The 17,653-nt window shown below is 44.1% G+C and overlaps 1 protein-coding gene across 1 annotated transcript in view; it reads right to left on the bottom strand.

The window, feature by feature from the left end:
• Positions 1-17,653, bottom strand: part of LOC124554141 (5'-AMP-activated protein kinase subunit gamma-1) — a 619,663-nt gene that overhangs the window by 285,708 nt on the left and 316,302 nt on the right. The window lies entirely within an intron of this gene.

Genomic DNA, 17,653 nt, shown 5'->3' with positions numbered 1-17,653 from the left:
TCTTTGATCACCGAGCATTAGATGCAACGTCGGCATAACGTGGAACACAAGCTCAAATCCATCTGAACGCAGGATGTCTGCCAAAACACACACACACACACACACACACACACACACACACACACACACACCGAAGATGACATGCGTGGGACTGCGTAGCGTGCGTCGTCGCTCTATTCCGGGCCGGACACGCACAAATATACTACTCGTATGAGCCACAGTCTAGTCCCACACGCCGTGCGACTTAATTCTGCCGCAGCGAAATACCGTTTGCCCGTACGTCCACGTCCAACACTAACAGCCACACTCGCATTTAAAAGTGTGGGTAAACCGACGAATTCAAACGAGCATTTTACACAGTAGCACTAAGGACACCGCAAGATGTTTGAAAAATCCAGGCTGATTCACAATATTTCAACATGTTATTGTACAAGTAAAACTAAAGAAAAATAAAGGTTCGTATAAACATAGGTCCGCAAATGTTTACTTACGGAGTTACGCCTAATAAAAGATTTTGCTTCAAATTTAGCAACTTCGCTAATAGGAGGCCATCGCAAAACTGTACGAGGTTAAAGTTGAGCTCGATTTCCATTTATTTTGTTGTTATTGGTCTGGTGAATCTGATAAAACGTGTGTCCCAGACGTGTATCTGCAGAAGTTTTCCATAACATCCAGAAAAGCAAAGATGATTATAGAAGTAAATTTGTTTACTTTCCATTAACAATGTAGAAACGTTTAAGTCATTGTTGACAACCGTTAGTGACTTGTTTCAGGCGTTTCGTAACCTTGAAACGAGTTAGTTTTCTGTATTGTCCAGTGAAAGAATATAACAGCAGTGTATGTAAGTGAAACCACGTAGTAACTGTTGTACTTTGTAAATTATTTATGAAATAGCGATGCCTTTCAAATCTACGAGAGAGGAATACGCCGATATTGTGTTTAGGCCGGCATTATACTATCAAATTTCTTTGTCAAAGATGTGATCAAATATTCCGTCAAATATATTTGATAAAAATCTTTGACGGAGCGCTACAAGGGGTATTACACTGTCATCATATTTTTCGTCAAAGTTCAAAATGGCTGACAACAACAACTTGTAATTAACCGCAGCATTTGCATGTACCACAATTGCACTGTGTGCACTAGCGGAAGAGAAGCGGGGGAAAAAAAGGAAACATACCTGGGTGAAGCCGTGGGTTTTACGATGACACAATAAAAGCATTCGACAAAACTTGTTACGTGACCTTATAGTGGAGGACGTCAAGTCGTACATCAATTACTTAAGAATGGATGATCATACATTTCTGTATGTGCTCAGTGAAGTGTATCCTCATTTGACAAAGCACAATATTCACTTAAGAACTGCTACATCTGCAGAAGGCAGGCTCACTGTAACACTCCGATTCCTTGCTACAGGAGAGAGTTAGGTTAGGTTTACAATAATCTTAATCTATTTTTGTATTCAGCGTGCCTCGCGTTGTAAAGCGCCTCATCAGCTTCACACATCTCTATTAATTTTGTAGTTGTCGGCACACACCAATTGTATTCACCAGCAATGTTCATAAAAACACTACACACGACAGAACGCTGCAGCGATGCTAGCGCTCCATGTGGTAACATGTCACATTGCAGTGAACAGAAGACAAGCGACTTCTTTGATGATATCTACAGCGAGGCCCTAGATTTGATCGAATATTGGACGACATTTGACAAAGTTCCCTATTACACCATCAAATATCTTTGACAAAGATATTGGACAAAGATATTTGATAGTGTAATACCGGCCTTATTTATGGCCAATGTGATGGTAATGCTACGGGTGCAGTTAACGAACACCGCGTAAGTCATCCAAGTCAGGATTCCGAATGCACGAAACATTTGAGTATTTCGATTGTTACGGGAGACAGGTCCTCTACGTAGCGTTCAGAATCAGTACTAGCGCTCAATACTGAAGACGATATTTAGGGTATTATGGATGCCATTCAACGTATCCCGGGTACCAGTACGCGACGTATCTCTCAACGATTAGGCACTTCACAGTCTAAGGTATGGCGTATACTGAAGTGCAATAATCTGTATCCTTAACATAAACAAAAAGTGCATCGTTTACATCCAAGACATCCCGCCTTCGCTTGGAGTTGTGCAACTGGTTAAACAGTAATCGGCAGCTACACAAATACGTTTTATTTACTGATGAGACACAGTTTACTCGAAATGGTACAAACAATTTACATAACGAGCACTTACGCTCTGAAGCAAACCAACGTGCAACAGTGCAACACAATTTCCAGTAGCGATTTGGCATAAATGTATGGTGTGGTATAATCAACACATACTTTATTGGACCATTCATTTTTCCAGGACGTCTAACTGGCGAGACGTACTTACAAGAAGTAGTGCCCTGGTTGCTCGAAAATGTTCAACTGCCTACCCGATTGAAAAATTTCTTCTCCACATGAAGGCGCGCCTCCACATTTCACCAGAGCCGTTACTATACATTTAAATGAACATTCCCACCCAGAAATGGAGTGGTGGTCGCGCTACACGTCTGTGGCCACCCAGATCGCGCGATTTAAAACAAATGGATTTTTGTGTACGGAAATGGATTAAAGACACAGTTTATGAGGACAAAGTCAATACACGTGAGGCATTACTTGCTCGCATTATGAGTGCAATAGACGAAATTAAGATCAACCCTGTGAAACTAAAACGAGCAACAAAATCTGTTCATACACGTGCAGCTAAATGCATTGAACTCGGTGGAGGCATTCTTGAACATTTATTGTGAATGTATTGTGAAACTGTATGTACAATGTACAACTTCCTTAACACTGAGCTTTGTTTTTCCGGTTTAACATTGATACACGCGTGCTATGACGTCAATAAAAGCCGATTATCTGACACATTCATACAATTTCAGTTAACGTTACTACCATCATTTTTCCAAAATTAATTTCTCTACAACTTCTGTTAAAAACTTTGTGCAATGGTCTCGAATTTAAAACACAGATTGGGCCAAGCAGTTAATGAACTAAAAATTTTACGACATTACGTCTTTGCTTCTCTGGATGTTCGGGAAAACTACTGCAGATACACGTCTGGGACGTTTCATTAAATTCGTCAGACCAATAACAACAAAATAAATTGAAATATGCCTTACGTTAACCTCGTACAGTTTTGCGATGGCTTCATATTAACGAAGTTCGTAAGTTTCAGGAAAAATCTTTTACTAGCAGTAACTAAACATTTGCGGACCTATGTTTATACGAACTTTTTTTTCTTCAGTTTTACGTGTAGAATAACACTTCCGTCTTCAGGCCACGTGTGGCCTACCGCGACCATCCGACCGCCGTGTCGTCCTCAGTTGAGGATGCTGATAGGAGCGGCGTGAGGTCAGCAGACCGCTCTCCCGGCCGTTATGATGGTTTTCTTCTACCTCAATTGGCTCCACGAGGCTGAGTGCACCCCGAAAAATGTCAACAGCGCATGGCGGCCCGGATGGTCACCCATCCAAGTGCCGACCACGCCCGACAGCGCTTAACTTCGGTGATCTCACGGGAACCGGTGTATCCACTGCACCAGGGCCGTTGCCTTTACTTATAGAATAACATATTAAAATATTTGTATATGTTCCTGAATCACTCTTTAGACATAAGGTGTAGTGAAAGAAAGGTAATACACAGTATCTACAAGAACAAAGACATAACAACAACAATGTAGGACGAGAACTAAGTTCTCAGCTTGGAGAGAATGTAAGGCAGGAATGCAGACTTCAGACTCTACTGTTTAATCCATATATCGAAGCAATGACGGAAATAAAAAGAGTTGTTCAAAATAAAAGGGCAACGTTTACTGATTAATTACGCGTCTCGCACTCTTAGCACGTTATCAGATTAACTGCAACACACGGCACATTATGATATATAAGTTCTGGTTAGAGAACCTATATAAACCATGAAGTGGCAGAGTAAGCTAATGGCGCACGAATACAAACATACCTTAAAATGGCTGCGCTTGCCGCATTAGTTAGACTTAAAAGCCATGGCGGCAATCACGTAAGTTGATATTGAAATCATGGAAGAACCGGTTTCCTTTCAGTCAGGGTCGAACTCAATCAAGTCTGACTTTTCGTTTTCGTCGTCGTTCTGCCCTAATCCGAAAATTTACTGTCACTACCAGGGCAACATCTCCAAAAGCAAGTGGGTCCTCCATGTGCAAAATGTGAATTTAGATATACATGTACCTGCGTAACCGAATGTCGTAATATAAAATTAACTGTCGAATCTGTAATTCAGTAGTAAACTACACAAGAGAATAGCAAGTACTCAATAAAAATGATAAACAATTTCTCACGAAATAGGAACCTTGAGCTCACATAAATCTGAACGAATGACGTTCCAATATGTCGCACGGCCCCCCTTGTGTTTCGCGCGGTACAACGAACGACTTTAGAAGAGATGAGACGGTTCTATTTGCGTTCTGCGCCTCGTTATCGTCTACTGCGCATGTGCTCCTGGTATATCACGCGTTGATGGTGTAGCAGATGCACGTGAAGCAGCCTGTAGTTACAGATACGTACGCTTGGGGCGCTGGTGCATAGGTGTACGATTTACGCGCATCGTGTGATAGGGGCTTAACACAAGGCAGGGGGTGGGGTGGGGGGGGGGTTGAAGTGTAAAAAGTAGCTTAGGGTACAAACATGAGAACACGAAAACACAGCTGGGATGGGGAGTCAAGGGTGCGACAGGGACGAAAAACGAACATAGAATAAATCTGAAACTAAATCAAGCACACGAATGTAGTAATTTAAGAGTGCGCTGACGAAAGGATTTCGAAGAGAACATTCACTTGTGACATTGTTATCGTACGTTGACGTTGATGAAGAATTACGCGATGTGTTGAATGCAATGAACCGCCTAATGAGTACAGAATAAGAATTGGGAGTAAACGGAAGGAGGACGAAAACAATGAGTAGCAGAAATGAGAATAGGGAAAAACATCAGCATTGAGAACCAAGAAATGAAAAAAAAAGCAATATCGCTACCTTGGAAGCAAAATGAGACATTTGACGAAGCAAGGTGGAATTGCACAGGCAAAGAGGGTATTCAAGGCCTAGAGAAGTCTGAAATATCGACCACAAGGCTCAATTTAAGGAAGAATTTTCTGAGAATGTTCTTTTGGAGCAGAGGATCGTATTATAGTGAATCATGGACTGTGAGATAGCCGGGGAAGTAAAGAATCGTAGCATTTCAGGTCAGAGGATGACGAAAATCTGGTCGGCTTAGAAGTGAAAAGGAGATTGTCCAATAAATCTAAAGAGGATAGGTAGGATACAGGTCTTCCTCTTTTTAAGGGAGACATCCCACGTTTTCTTTAAGCGATTTGTGAAATTCCGATGGCCATAGGTGGTTATGAATCGTGCAAAAGGACACAAGTTACGGTCACGACAGTAGTACACTAAAATCCGCGCATTCTACTTTCCCACCAAACAGTGTAGGGCTCACGTGAGCAGTGTGGATGTATAGGGAGAGACGGCAGATGGTGTTCGAGAGAAGTGACGCCAGGCATCGGGAGACAATGTGGAGAGTGTTCCGCAAGTCTCTAGAGCAACGGAAGGTTCCAAATGATTGGTAAAGAGCACAGGTAGTCCCAGTCTTCAAGAAGGGTCGTCGAGCAGATGCGCAAAACTATAGACCTATATCTCTGACGTCGATCTGTTGTAGAATTTTAGAACATGCTTTTTGCTCGAGTATCATGTCGTTTTTGGAAACCTAGAATCTACTCTGTAGGAATCAACATGGATTCCGGAAACAGCGGTCGTGTGAGACACAACTCGCTTTATTTGTTCATGAGACCCAGAAAATATTAGATACAGCCTCCCAGGTAGATGCTATTTTTCTTGACTTCCGGAAGGCGTTCGATACAGTTCCGCACTGTCGCCTGATAAAGTAAGAGCCTACGGAATATCAGACCAGCTGTGTGGCTGGATTGAAGAGTTTTTAGCAAACAGAACACAGCATGTTGTTATCAATGGTGAGACGTCTACAGACGTTAAAGTAATCTCTGGCGTGCCACAGGGGAGTGTTATGGGACCATTGCTTTTCACAATATATATAAATGACCTAGTAGATGGTGTCGGAAGTCCCATGCGGCTTTTCGCGGATGATGCTGTAGTATACAGAGAAGTTGCAGCATTAGAAAACTGTAGCGAAATGCAGGAAGATCAGCAGCGGATAGGCGCTTGGTGCAGGGAGTGGCAACTGACCCTTAACATAGACAAATGTGATGTATTGCGAATACATAGAAAGAAGGATCCTTTATTGTACGATTATATGATAGCGGAACAAACATTGGTAGCAGTTACTTCTGTAAAATATTTGGGAGTATGCGTGCGGAACGATCTGAAGTGGAATGATCATATAAAATTAATTGTTGGTAAGGCGGGTACCAGGTTGAGATTCATTGGGAGAGTCCTTAGAAAATGTAGTCCATCAACAAAGGAGGTGGCTTACGAAACACTCGTTCGACCTGTACTCGAGTATTGCTCATCAGTGTGGGATCCGTACCAGATCGGGTTGACGGAGGAGATAGAGAAGATCCAAAGAAGAGCGGCGCGTTTCGTCACAGGGTTATTTGGTAAGCGTGACAGCGTTACGGAAATGTTTAGCAAACTCGAGTGGCAGACTCTGCAAGAGAGGTGCTCTGCATCGCGGTGTAGCTTGCTGTTCAGGTTTCGAGAGGGTGCGTTTCTGGATAAGGTATCGAATATATTGCTTCCCCCTACTTATACCTCCCGAGGAGATCACGAATGTAAAATTAGAGAGATTAGAGCGCGCACGGAGGCTTTCAGACAGTCGTTCTTCCCGCACACCATACGCGACTGGAACAGGAAAGGGAGGTAATGACAGTGGCATGTAAAGTGCCCTCCGCCACACACCGTTGGGTGGCTTGCGGAGTATAAATGTAGATGTAGAGTACCACCAGGTTAGACGGGGAAGCACCATTAGAGAGGGAGAACTGCTGATATGTTGGCCGCCCTGTAACGATCCAAGTCCGCGGCCAATAGCGGCTCGGCAGAGTGGCCGCACGGGCAGTAGCGCCAACCGCCGCTGTGTGACGACGTTAGCGCCGCGTCAAAAGCTGGAACTCAATTTCCTGCCAATTTGGCTGCTCTGGCGTCGACACGTTACTGCCCACCCCTGCTCGACCCTCTGAACCGGTCAACTGTTAGAGTACAGGAGGGCGGGCTGAAATCTAGTTTCCGTCAACTGACCGGCCGGCGCACGTCAGCGCGTTCCGAGGGTGGGGAAGGGGGAACGCGAGGAATGGGAGGGAGAGGGAGAGGGAGAAAGTTATCGCAGAGTTTTACTAGTCCTACAGAGAAGAGCCAAGCCCTTGCAGCGTCGTAAAGCGTTCCTTGTTGGGTATTACAAGTGAAAATTACAAAAATAGTCATATAAATACTTTAAAAAGTCCAGATTATAGTCGATGGGAGTCACCCCTCTACCCCTTCGCGCGCGCCACACACAACGCAGAGTGCATCCAGTCGGTGTAAATGCAGATATTTTTATATGTGGTACCTTAATGTGTGCACACATCAAAGCGTCGGTTGTCCTCTCTCTGCGTCGACCGGAGTTCCCACAACACGTCACAAACTTTAGGACCTGATGTTTTGCGCATGGCTGGAACTGCTCAACTAAGTGGACTGTTGCTGCCAGAATAGACTGACTGACCGTTTAGCACCCAAAACATGATATCATACGACATAAGCGAATCAAAATACGCGAAGAAGACTAATTTTCGTGGCGAACGATGACTCACTTCGGATACCGTTCGAATAGCACAAATGGTAGCATTAAGTTTTCAACAAGATCCTGAACGTGGGCTTTCAACGATAGCTTACTATCTATCTGAACATCTACAAATTTGAACCTGTAAAACTGACTCTTACTCTGTGATGTAGCGGTTTTTTTTTTTTTTTTTTTTTTTTTTTTTTTTTTTTTTTTTTTTTTGTTCAAGCCATGAACGTATCTCATGAACGGCACTATTTGAAAGCCAGCCAATGTTGCACACGACATCCTTCACTATCAAGCTAGTGTCATGAGCAAAACCAATATTTTAGAGTTACCCGTAATACTACAGGGCATACCATTTATATAAATAAGGAACAGGAGTGGCCCCAACACTCATCCCTGGGGCACCCCCACTTGAGCGTACTCCACTCGGACCCCACATCACAGCCATTCTGAACACTGCCAATAACGACCTTTTGCTGTCTGTTGCTGAAGTAAGAGGTCAACCAATTGTGGGCTGCTACTCGTATTCCAGAATGGTCCAATTTCTAGACCAATATTTTACGATCAACACAATCAAACGCTTTACTTAAATAAAAAAAAGTACGCCTACCGTTCGAAGCCTTTCGTTTAATCCATCCAGTACCTCTCAGAGAAAAGAGAATACAGCATCTTCAGCTGTTAAACGCCTTCTAAAGCCGAACTGCACATTTGATGCCAAATTATGCTATTTAAAATGATCAATTATCCTTACGTACACAGCCTTTTGAATAACTCTAGCAAACACTGATGGCATAGAAATAGGTCTAAAATTGTCTACATTATCCCTTTCTCCCTTTTTATAGATCGGCTTTACTACTGAGTACTTTAATCGTTCAGGAAACTGTCCATTCCTAAAGCAAAAATTAGAAATATGGCTAAATACGGGGCTAACATGAGCAGTACAGTACTTTAATATTCTGCTAGGCACCCCATCGTATCCATGAGATTCTTCAGTGATTTAGTTATTCACTCGATCCCTTGTCTGTATCACACAGGAGTATTTCAGACGTCTCGGAAAATCATTTGTTGCTAAGAGAGTTATACGATTACCAGTAGAAAGTAAAATTTTATTTAATCCACCAGCAGTGCTCAGTCATATGCGTCACTTATCAGCAACAGAAATATTTTTACCACGAACACAATATCGTCGACCTTGTGCTGCTGACCAGAAACTTCCTTCACAACTGACCATACGGTTTCGTACTTCTTGCCTTGCAGATAACGTTTCTAAGGAGCTTACAATAGTGCATATAATGGGGTAGTGTTGAATTCCAGACCATTTCGAGTGGTTTCCGAGCACAGGTTCTACAATGGGCATTCACTAAGTAATGCAACGCCGTTTTCTGAAAGCAGAACGGTTTTATTCGAGATTCCGGTGCAATATATTACTCCCCACTCTTTCAGCTACATAACCCTATTTTTCAAAACGATCTCTCTTCAGTGCGACAACATTACTACTCCACAGTGGTAGGACACTGAATGTCCACACGGTACCACACCTACTGGTCGACATCAGAGCCAACATCCTTCTGCACCAATAATCTCCCCACCATCCACGTACTGATTCCCGCAGAACACACCTTCCATTTAGCTGAACAGGTGGACGAGGAGGGACAGTCCAGTGAGGTTTTGTGATCTACTCTCGGGTGGGCAGACTTGTGTGAGGCCTTCAGTTGTCACGGAGAAGCGGAAGTTTGATTGCGATCCGTCCATCACCTGGAATGAGAGTGTCCGGACGTTCCAGCACTGCGGCAGTCACAGCTGTGAGAGCGCGGACTTGTCGCGATGCAGACAGACGCCTCGCCCAACGACTCAGCCTGCTTTTGTTCACTGACAGGTCTTCATAGATACGTGAGAGCGCTCTCCTCAGATACAGATGCCATTTCGAGTGCTGCGTATAATTCCGCCAACTATCAGAACTTCATGGAACTGTTGTTGTTGTTGTTGTTGGAAGAATCCTAAGGAAATGCAATCCGAAAACAAAAGGAAGTATGTTACAGTACGCTTGTTCGCCCACTGCTCGAATACTGCTCACGGGTGTGGGATCCGTACCAGATAGGATTGATAGAGGAGATAGAGAAGATCCAACGGAGAGCAGCGCGCTTCGTTACAGTATCATTCAGTAATGGAGAAAGCGTTGCGGAGATGATAAATAAACTCCCGTGGAAGACTCTGCAGGAGAGACGCTCAGTAGCTCGGTACGGGCTTTTGTTCAAGTTTCGAGAACATACCTTCAGCGAGGAGTCAAGCAGTATATTGCTCCCTCCTACATATATCTGTCAAAGAGATCGTGAGGATAAAATCAGAGAGATTAGAGCCCACACACAGGCATAGCGACAATCCTTCTTTCCACGAACAATACGAGACTGGAATAGAAGATAAAACCGATAGAGGTACTCAAGGTACCCTCCGCCACACACCGTCAGATCGCTTGCGGAGTATGGATGTAGACGTAGATGATGATGTTGTTGTCGTCGTCATCGTCGTCGTCATCGTCGTCGCCGTTTTGAGTCCTGAGACTGGTTTGTTGCAGCTTTCCATGCTACTCTATCCTGTGCAAGCTTCTTTATCTCCCAGTACCTATTGCAACCTACATCCTCCTGAATCTGCTAAGTGTATTCATCTCTTTATCTCCCTACACGATTTTTACCCTACACGCTGACCTCGAATAGTAAATTGGTGATCCCTTGATGCCTCAGATTACGCCCTATCAACCTACGCCTGTTTTAGTCAGGTTGTGCCACAAATTTCTCTTCTACCCAATCCTATTCAGTACCTCATTAGTTACGTGATCTACCCATCTAATCTTCAGCATTCTTCTGTAGTGCCACATTCCGAAAGCTTCTATTCTCTTCTTGTCCACACTATTCATCGTCGATGTTTCACTTCGATACATGGCTACACTCCATGCAAATAGTTTCAAAAAAAGCTATACACGATGTTAACAAATTTCTCTTAAACGCAAACCCTTTCCTTGCCATTACCAGTCTACATTTTATATCCTCTCTACCACGACGATCGTGAGCTATTTTGCTCCCCAAATAGCAAATCTCATCTACTAAAGTTTCTCGTTTCGTAATGTAATCTCTCAGCATCGTCTCATTTAATTCCACTAAATTCCCCTTTCCTCGTTTTCCTTTTGTTGGCGTTAATGTGATATCTGCCTTTCAAGACACTGTCCATTCCGATCAACTGCTCCTCCAAGTCCTTTGCTGTCTCTGACATAATTACAATGTCAGCAGCGAACCTCCAAGTTTTTATTTCTGCTCCATGGATTTTAATTCTCACTCCGAATTTCTCTTTTATTTCTTTTACTGCTTGCTCGATATACAGATTGAACAACATCGGGGACAGGCTATATGAGCCGTGGTAGTTTGGTGTTTTGAAGAGCGCGCCGCAGCGCGTAGTGTGAAGCAGTCGCCCTCCCTTTCTGGCGGTGGCGCCGCTGTGGCAATCGCAGCTTTGGTGTCTCCGTCTGGTGGGAAAGGGGAAAGGGGAAAGGTTGCCTGTTCAGTCACCTCACAACAGTCTTTCAGAGGCTGTTGTGAGCGGTCGTAACTACGGCCGTGTCAAAAAAGGAGCGGCAAGGTTCTCTTCCCGAAAGCTCATACAGTCGAAACTTATTTCTTTCTGCCTCTGAATAAATTGTACTCTGATATTTAGAGGATGGTTTCTGATTATAATTTTAAATCTGTTTCTTTAAAAAAAATGTTTTTAGGCACTATTAAAGGGAATAAAATTCCAATTTGTTAAAAGGAATTTGGTTATGATTTCATCAGTTACTCCCTGGCAACTACTACCATGCTTACGTAGTGCGATTAAACGTGTTAATGTTCTCGATGAATCGCTAGTAAATAAAATAAATCTTAAGAATATTCTTTGAAAATAAATCACGGTTCAGGCTACAACCCTGTCTCACTCGCCAGTCACTGCTTCCCTTTCATGTCCCTCGACTCTTATAACTGGCATCTGTTTTCTGTACAAATTGTAAATAGCCTTTGGCTCCCAATATTTTATATCTCCCTCCCACCTTGACAATTTGAAAGAGTATACCAGTGAACATTATCAAAAGATTTCTCCAAGTGTACAAATGCTAGAAACGCAGGTTTGCCTTTTCTTAATCTTTCTTCTCAAAGATAAGTCGTTAGGTCAGTACTGCCTCGCGTGTTCCAACATTTCTACAGAATCGCAACTGATCTTGTTGACGGGCCTGCACGTGTCCGTTCCCGCTTGGGCGATGAAGGAACATCGACTATAACTGATTCTGTTAGTAATGTTCTCGTACGCAACACTAAGAAAAATGCCAAGGCACACAAGGCAGCCAATAGTGTGCTCAGACGAAGTTGACATACTGTGACACGTCGCTGGGTAAATATATTGCGTAAGCGTTGCTTGTCGTCTCATTGTGCCAGTAAATACATTAAGCGAGGGCTCAGAAACTGTCTGCCGACAGCAGTTCAGTTACAAGACGCGTCACAAAATGCGTGCAACACTGCCTACGCAGACTTTCGATTGTCTGTATGTGTGTTTGTGGTAGCAGTCTGTTCCCACCTTTTAAATTTCACGCACTTCACAGTGGTTTGAAGTGTGCGAGTGTGGACTGAGACCAGGCAAGGCAGCTCTCGACTGAGACACCGACTCTTGGCGGGTGCGGTGTAGGTGGACGGCTGACGCGATGTGGGTGACTGGTGTCTCCGTGTGTGTGACGTCAGCTGGCTGCAGCCGGCACGCGTCACGCCGGTTTTTGGAAACTCGTCTGCGCTCTGCTGTAGTCTGCCAAGTCGCCGTGAACAGGGCGCACAGTAAACAGGGACCAGCCACGCCGGCAGTTCCAGTGGTCAAAGTAGCAAAATTCCATCCAAACAGGCACACCGGCGATTCCTTAGAAAATCGGGCTTACGTCTGTAAGAGAGCTTCACATGTACGACTAGTCCTCACATTAGTTACTGTGTTACACGCACCGTATTTCAAAATTTATTACAGCGGAATGGCTACCATTACGGAATACGGGGATCAACTCACAACTGGTTCGCCTCTTACTTTAGCAACAGACAGCAAAAGGTCATTATTCACAGTGTTGAGAATGGCTGTGATGTGCGGTCTGAGTGGCGTACAGTCAAATCAGGAGTGCCTCAGGGATCAGCGTTAGGGCCACTCCTGTTCCTTATTTATATAAATGGTATGTCCTCTAGTATTACAGGTGGTTCTAAAATATTTCTGTTTGGAGAGGACACTAGCTTGGTTGTGTTGCACACACACACCATTGGCTAGGTTTCAAATAGTGCAGTTCATGGCATACGTTCATGGCTTGTAGAAGATAAACTAACGCTAAATCACAGTACGAGTCAAAAAAATGGCTCTGAGCACTATGGGACTAAACTTCTGGGGTCATCAGTCCCCTAGAACTTAGAACTACTTAAACCTAACTAATGTAACGACATCACACACATCCATGCCCGAGGCAGGATTCGAACCAGCGACCGTAGTGGTCGCGCGGTTCCAGACTGTAGCGCCTAGAACCGCTCGGCGACAACGGCCGGCCTATGGAGCCAACTTAAGGTAACTGTCCTGAACGAGGTTTGCCGCCATTTTTAAATTGAGCAAACCCCTCGTACACCCCCCATTTTCACATCGCGTTATCTCCGTAAGCCACTTCAAAAACAATAAAGCAGTTTCAGCAGCATTGTTACTGAGTGGAAAACAAAATTTCAGAGCTGCATTTTGATCAATTGAACTTGACATCGTAAAAAACTGCACAGGAAATGCGTGGTTCTGTACACACCTAGCGGTAGAAATGGGTACTACACAAGCTGCGCCCAGGGCAATGTTGTACCGGTTGTTTCGCGTATCCCCCCGTACGTAGCTGCTTCACAGTGAAGTGTCAAAAAAATGCAAATGTGGCGTAAACAACTGAGTCGGCGAGTTGGAGCCACGTCGCAGAAACTAAATTTGTCAGGAGAGACAAAAAGCTGTTTTTTTCCACACAACAGGTTTACGCATGGTGTCGTGCAGTTCCCATGTAGCAGTTGGACGCACAGAGAGACAATATACAGCATTACAAGATACTTCGGCGATGGAATGTGGTCTGGAAAAAGGAATTATCTCCAGTACATTCAAACTTATGATACTGATGTGGGAACTAGCGTTCTGTTTGCAGTGGAAAGGTTGTTTACTCAAGTTCCTAATATTCACATCCATTATAGCACTAAAGGCGTGTGTCATGAGCAACCTATGTTGTTCATAGTGTACCCAAAATACAAGCATGAGCAAAATGCAGCAAAGCAGGGAATGACGTGTCTGTGCGTACAGATATGCAACAATCAGTTAGCTGTTGTGAACATAATGTGAAATACAAGTGGACACGGCCCCATTTCCAACACGTCAATTCAATTAGACTTGATATTCTCAACTGTCATGCAATTTTATACCGATTCTATAGAAACACACACGTCTAAAAGCGTCTGCATCTGAAGAACGCTGCCAAGCTGGATCTAATGAAATATTATGCCCAGCGTATACGCGAGGCGTCAACAATAACATTTAACAACTGCATATGGAGGTAGTAACTGTTCTCGAAAGAACAGAAACCATCGATGACCGTGCAGCTTCTCTAGAATAACTGATAATTAATTGAAACCCTGAGCTGCCGACAGGTGTGGCTGATATACCTCGACTGGGACAGCTGAAAATGTGTGCCCTGACCGGGACTCGAACCCGGGATCTCTCGCTTACACAGCAGACGCTCTATCCATCTGAGCCACCAAGGACACAGGGACTGCAGGGACTTATCCCTTGCACACTTCGCCTGAGACCCACATTCCCAAATGGTCTCTATCTACATACGTAATGTTCCTAATAGATATTAGGCAGTTACTATCTTCATATATAGTTAAAAAGGCTACGTGGCCATTGACCTTCGTCTGTGCGAATGTACACAGGTTGCCTGAAGCCTTCGGGATTTGTCACTTTATTGGGCGCGAGTAATGAGTGGGTGTGCAAATATCTGTTATGAACATTACATATCTAGATTGTGGACAGTTGGTAATTACTGCTATATGCCACTTAACCAGCTGTTACTGCACGACTATCGATACTCAATATGCACTAAAATCGAACAGTAAGATTGGAAAACGCCAAAACAGAACAGCAAACCATAACATGTGTGCCAACGGCCTCATCACAGAGGTAACACCATTTCCCGTCACATTACCAAAGTTAAGCGCTGTCACGCTTGGCTAGCACTCAGATGGGTGAACGTCCCAGGCTGCCGAGGGCTGTTGGCAAGCAGGGTGCATCCAGCCTTTGTGATGCAAATTGAGGAGCTACTTGATCGAAAAGTAGCGGCTCCGGTCGCGAAAGCTGACAACGGCCGAGACAGTGGTGTGCCGACCACGTGCTCTTACACAGCCGCATCCTATCGTTGAGGGCGACACGGCGGTCGGTAGGTACCGTTGCGCCTTCTGAGACCTGTTCAGAAGGGGAGAGATACAACGTGTAGGGATACAGGACCGTCACAACTCACAGATACTGTAAAGTGGAAGGAAGTAGGAGTTGTAAAGTAGGAGTTGTAAAGTAGGAGTTGTAAAGTAGGAGTTGTAAAGTAGGAGTTGTAAAGTAGGAGTTGTAAAGTAGGAGTTGTAAAGTAGGAGTTGTAAAGTAGGAGTTGTAAAGTAGGAGTTGTAAAGTAGGAGTTGTAAAGTAGGAGTTGTAAAGTAGGAGTTGTAAAGTAGGAGTTGTAAAGTAGGAGTTGTAAAGTAGGAGTTGTAAAGTAGGAGTTGTAAAGTAGGAGTTGTAAAGTAGGAGTTGTAAAGTAGGAGTTGTAAAGTAGGAGTTGTAAAGTAGGAGTTGTAAAGTAGGAGTTGTAAAGTAGGAGTTGTAAAGTAGGAGTTGTAAAGTAGGAGTTGTAAAGTAGGAGTTGTAAAGTAGGAGTTGTAAAGTAGGAGTTGTAAAGTAGGAGTTGTAAAGTAGGAGTTGTAAAGTAGGAGTTGTAAAGTAGGAGTTGTAAAGTAGGAGTTGTAAAGTAGGAGTTGTAAAGTAGGAGTTGTAAAGTAGGAGTTGTAAAGTAGGAGTTGTAAAGTAGGAGTTGTAAAGTAGGAGTTGTAAAGTAGGAGTTGTAAAGCAGGAGTTGTAAAGTAGGAGTTGTAAAGTAGGAGTTGTAAAGTAGGAGTTGTAAAGTAGGAGTTGTAAAGTAGGAGTTGTAAAGTAGGAGTTGTAAAGTAGGAGTTGTAAAGTAGGAGTTGTAAAGTAGGAGTTGTAAAGTAGGAGTTGTAAAGTAGGAGTTGTAAAGTAGGAGTTGTAAAGTACGAGTTGTAAAGAATTAAACAGGCAGGTAGATGCAAAGAAAAAGAAGAGGTGGAGACAGAGAAAGGGAGGTGCTGAAGACGACACAGGAGGACAAGTGGGAAAAGGAGGGTACTGGGAGAAAAACGGATGGGTAAGGGGAGAAAGAGCGATCGACAGACAGAGAGAGAGAGAGAGAGAGAGAGAGAGAGAGAGAGAGAGAGGGAGGGAGAGAGGGAGAGAGCCTAGTCATTGGCACCCACGATCCACTGTGTTCTCACACCCGACTCTACAGTCTGCGGAAGAACATGCCACGTGGGCGCTATTGTGTGCTTGCTATCTACGGGCAGGTCGGTAGCTTTACCGCGCCCTTCCGGCGAAACAGCAGCCCACTGGTACACGCCGCCGCCGTCTGCCAGTGGACAGGTAGCCGCTGCATTCACACTAAGCGGCTTACCTGCAACGCCACCTACACAGGTCCGCTTCCCACCGGACGAGAGGCGAGAGCTGACGTCACACACTGCCTCTGGCAACATCGCCCTGTATGTGTCTGCAACTCACGGAGTATTTCTATCGCATTACGGACGACGGGGATCACAACAGCGAGGCATTTGCAGCTTCTCTCGTCGCGTGTGTGAACGCTTGCGTAGGCGAGTGTGGTAATTCGCCCGCACACGTGTCACTTTTACGATCTATATTACTGAAGGGCTAAAACGGTCGCACAATTACCAGTTACAGGTTGCGTATCTAATGGCTTCGAAGCACAACAAGAATTTCGTTTTCAGCAGTTCGTATACCCGGTCTCTCTCCTGACAGTCGTCGACGCATTCTCTTTGCTGTATCTGCAGATGTTTGCAGTTTCGTTTTTTCAATGTGAAGCTCTTGAAATGTGGTGCTACAGAAGGATGCTGAAGATTAGATGGGTGCATCATGTAACTAATGAGGAGGTAATGAATACAATTAAGGAGAAGAGAAATTTGTGACTTCTTGTTGTTGTCTTCAGTCCTGAGACTGGTTTGATGCAGCTCTCCATGCTGCATCTCCTTGCAAGCTTCTTCATCTCCCAGTACCTATTGCAACCTACATCCTTCTGAATCTGCTTAGTGTATTCATCTCTTGGTCTCCCTCTACGATTTTTACCCTCCACGCTGCCCTCCAATACTAAATTTGTGATCCCTTGATGTCTCAGATTATGGCCTACCAACCGATCCCTTCTCCTAGTCAAGTTGTGCCACAAACTCCTCCCCAATTCTATTCAATACCTCCTCATTAGTTAATGCGATCTACCCATCTAATGTTTAGCATTCTTCTGTAGCACCACATTTTGAAAGCTTCTATTCTCTTCTTGTGTATACTATTTATCGTCCACGTTTCACTTCCGTACATGGCTACACTCCATACAAATACTTTCAGAAACGACTTCTTGACACTTAAATCTATACTCGATGTTAACAAATTCCTCTTCCTCAGAAACGCTTTCCTTGCCATTGCCATTCTACATTTTATATCCTCTCTACTTCGACCATCATCAGTTATTT

Source organism: Schistocerca americana, chromosome 11 (assembly GCF_021461395.2).
Source record: "Schistocerca americana isolate TAMUIC-IGC-003095 chromosome 11, iqSchAmer2.1, whole genome shotgun sequence".
NCBI lineage: Eukaryota > Metazoa > Arthropoda > Insecta > Orthoptera > Acrididae > Schistocerca > Schistocerca americana.
The sequence above is the reverse complement of the archived record's forward strand: the minus strand, read 5'-3'. Positions and strand labels throughout refer to the sequence as shown.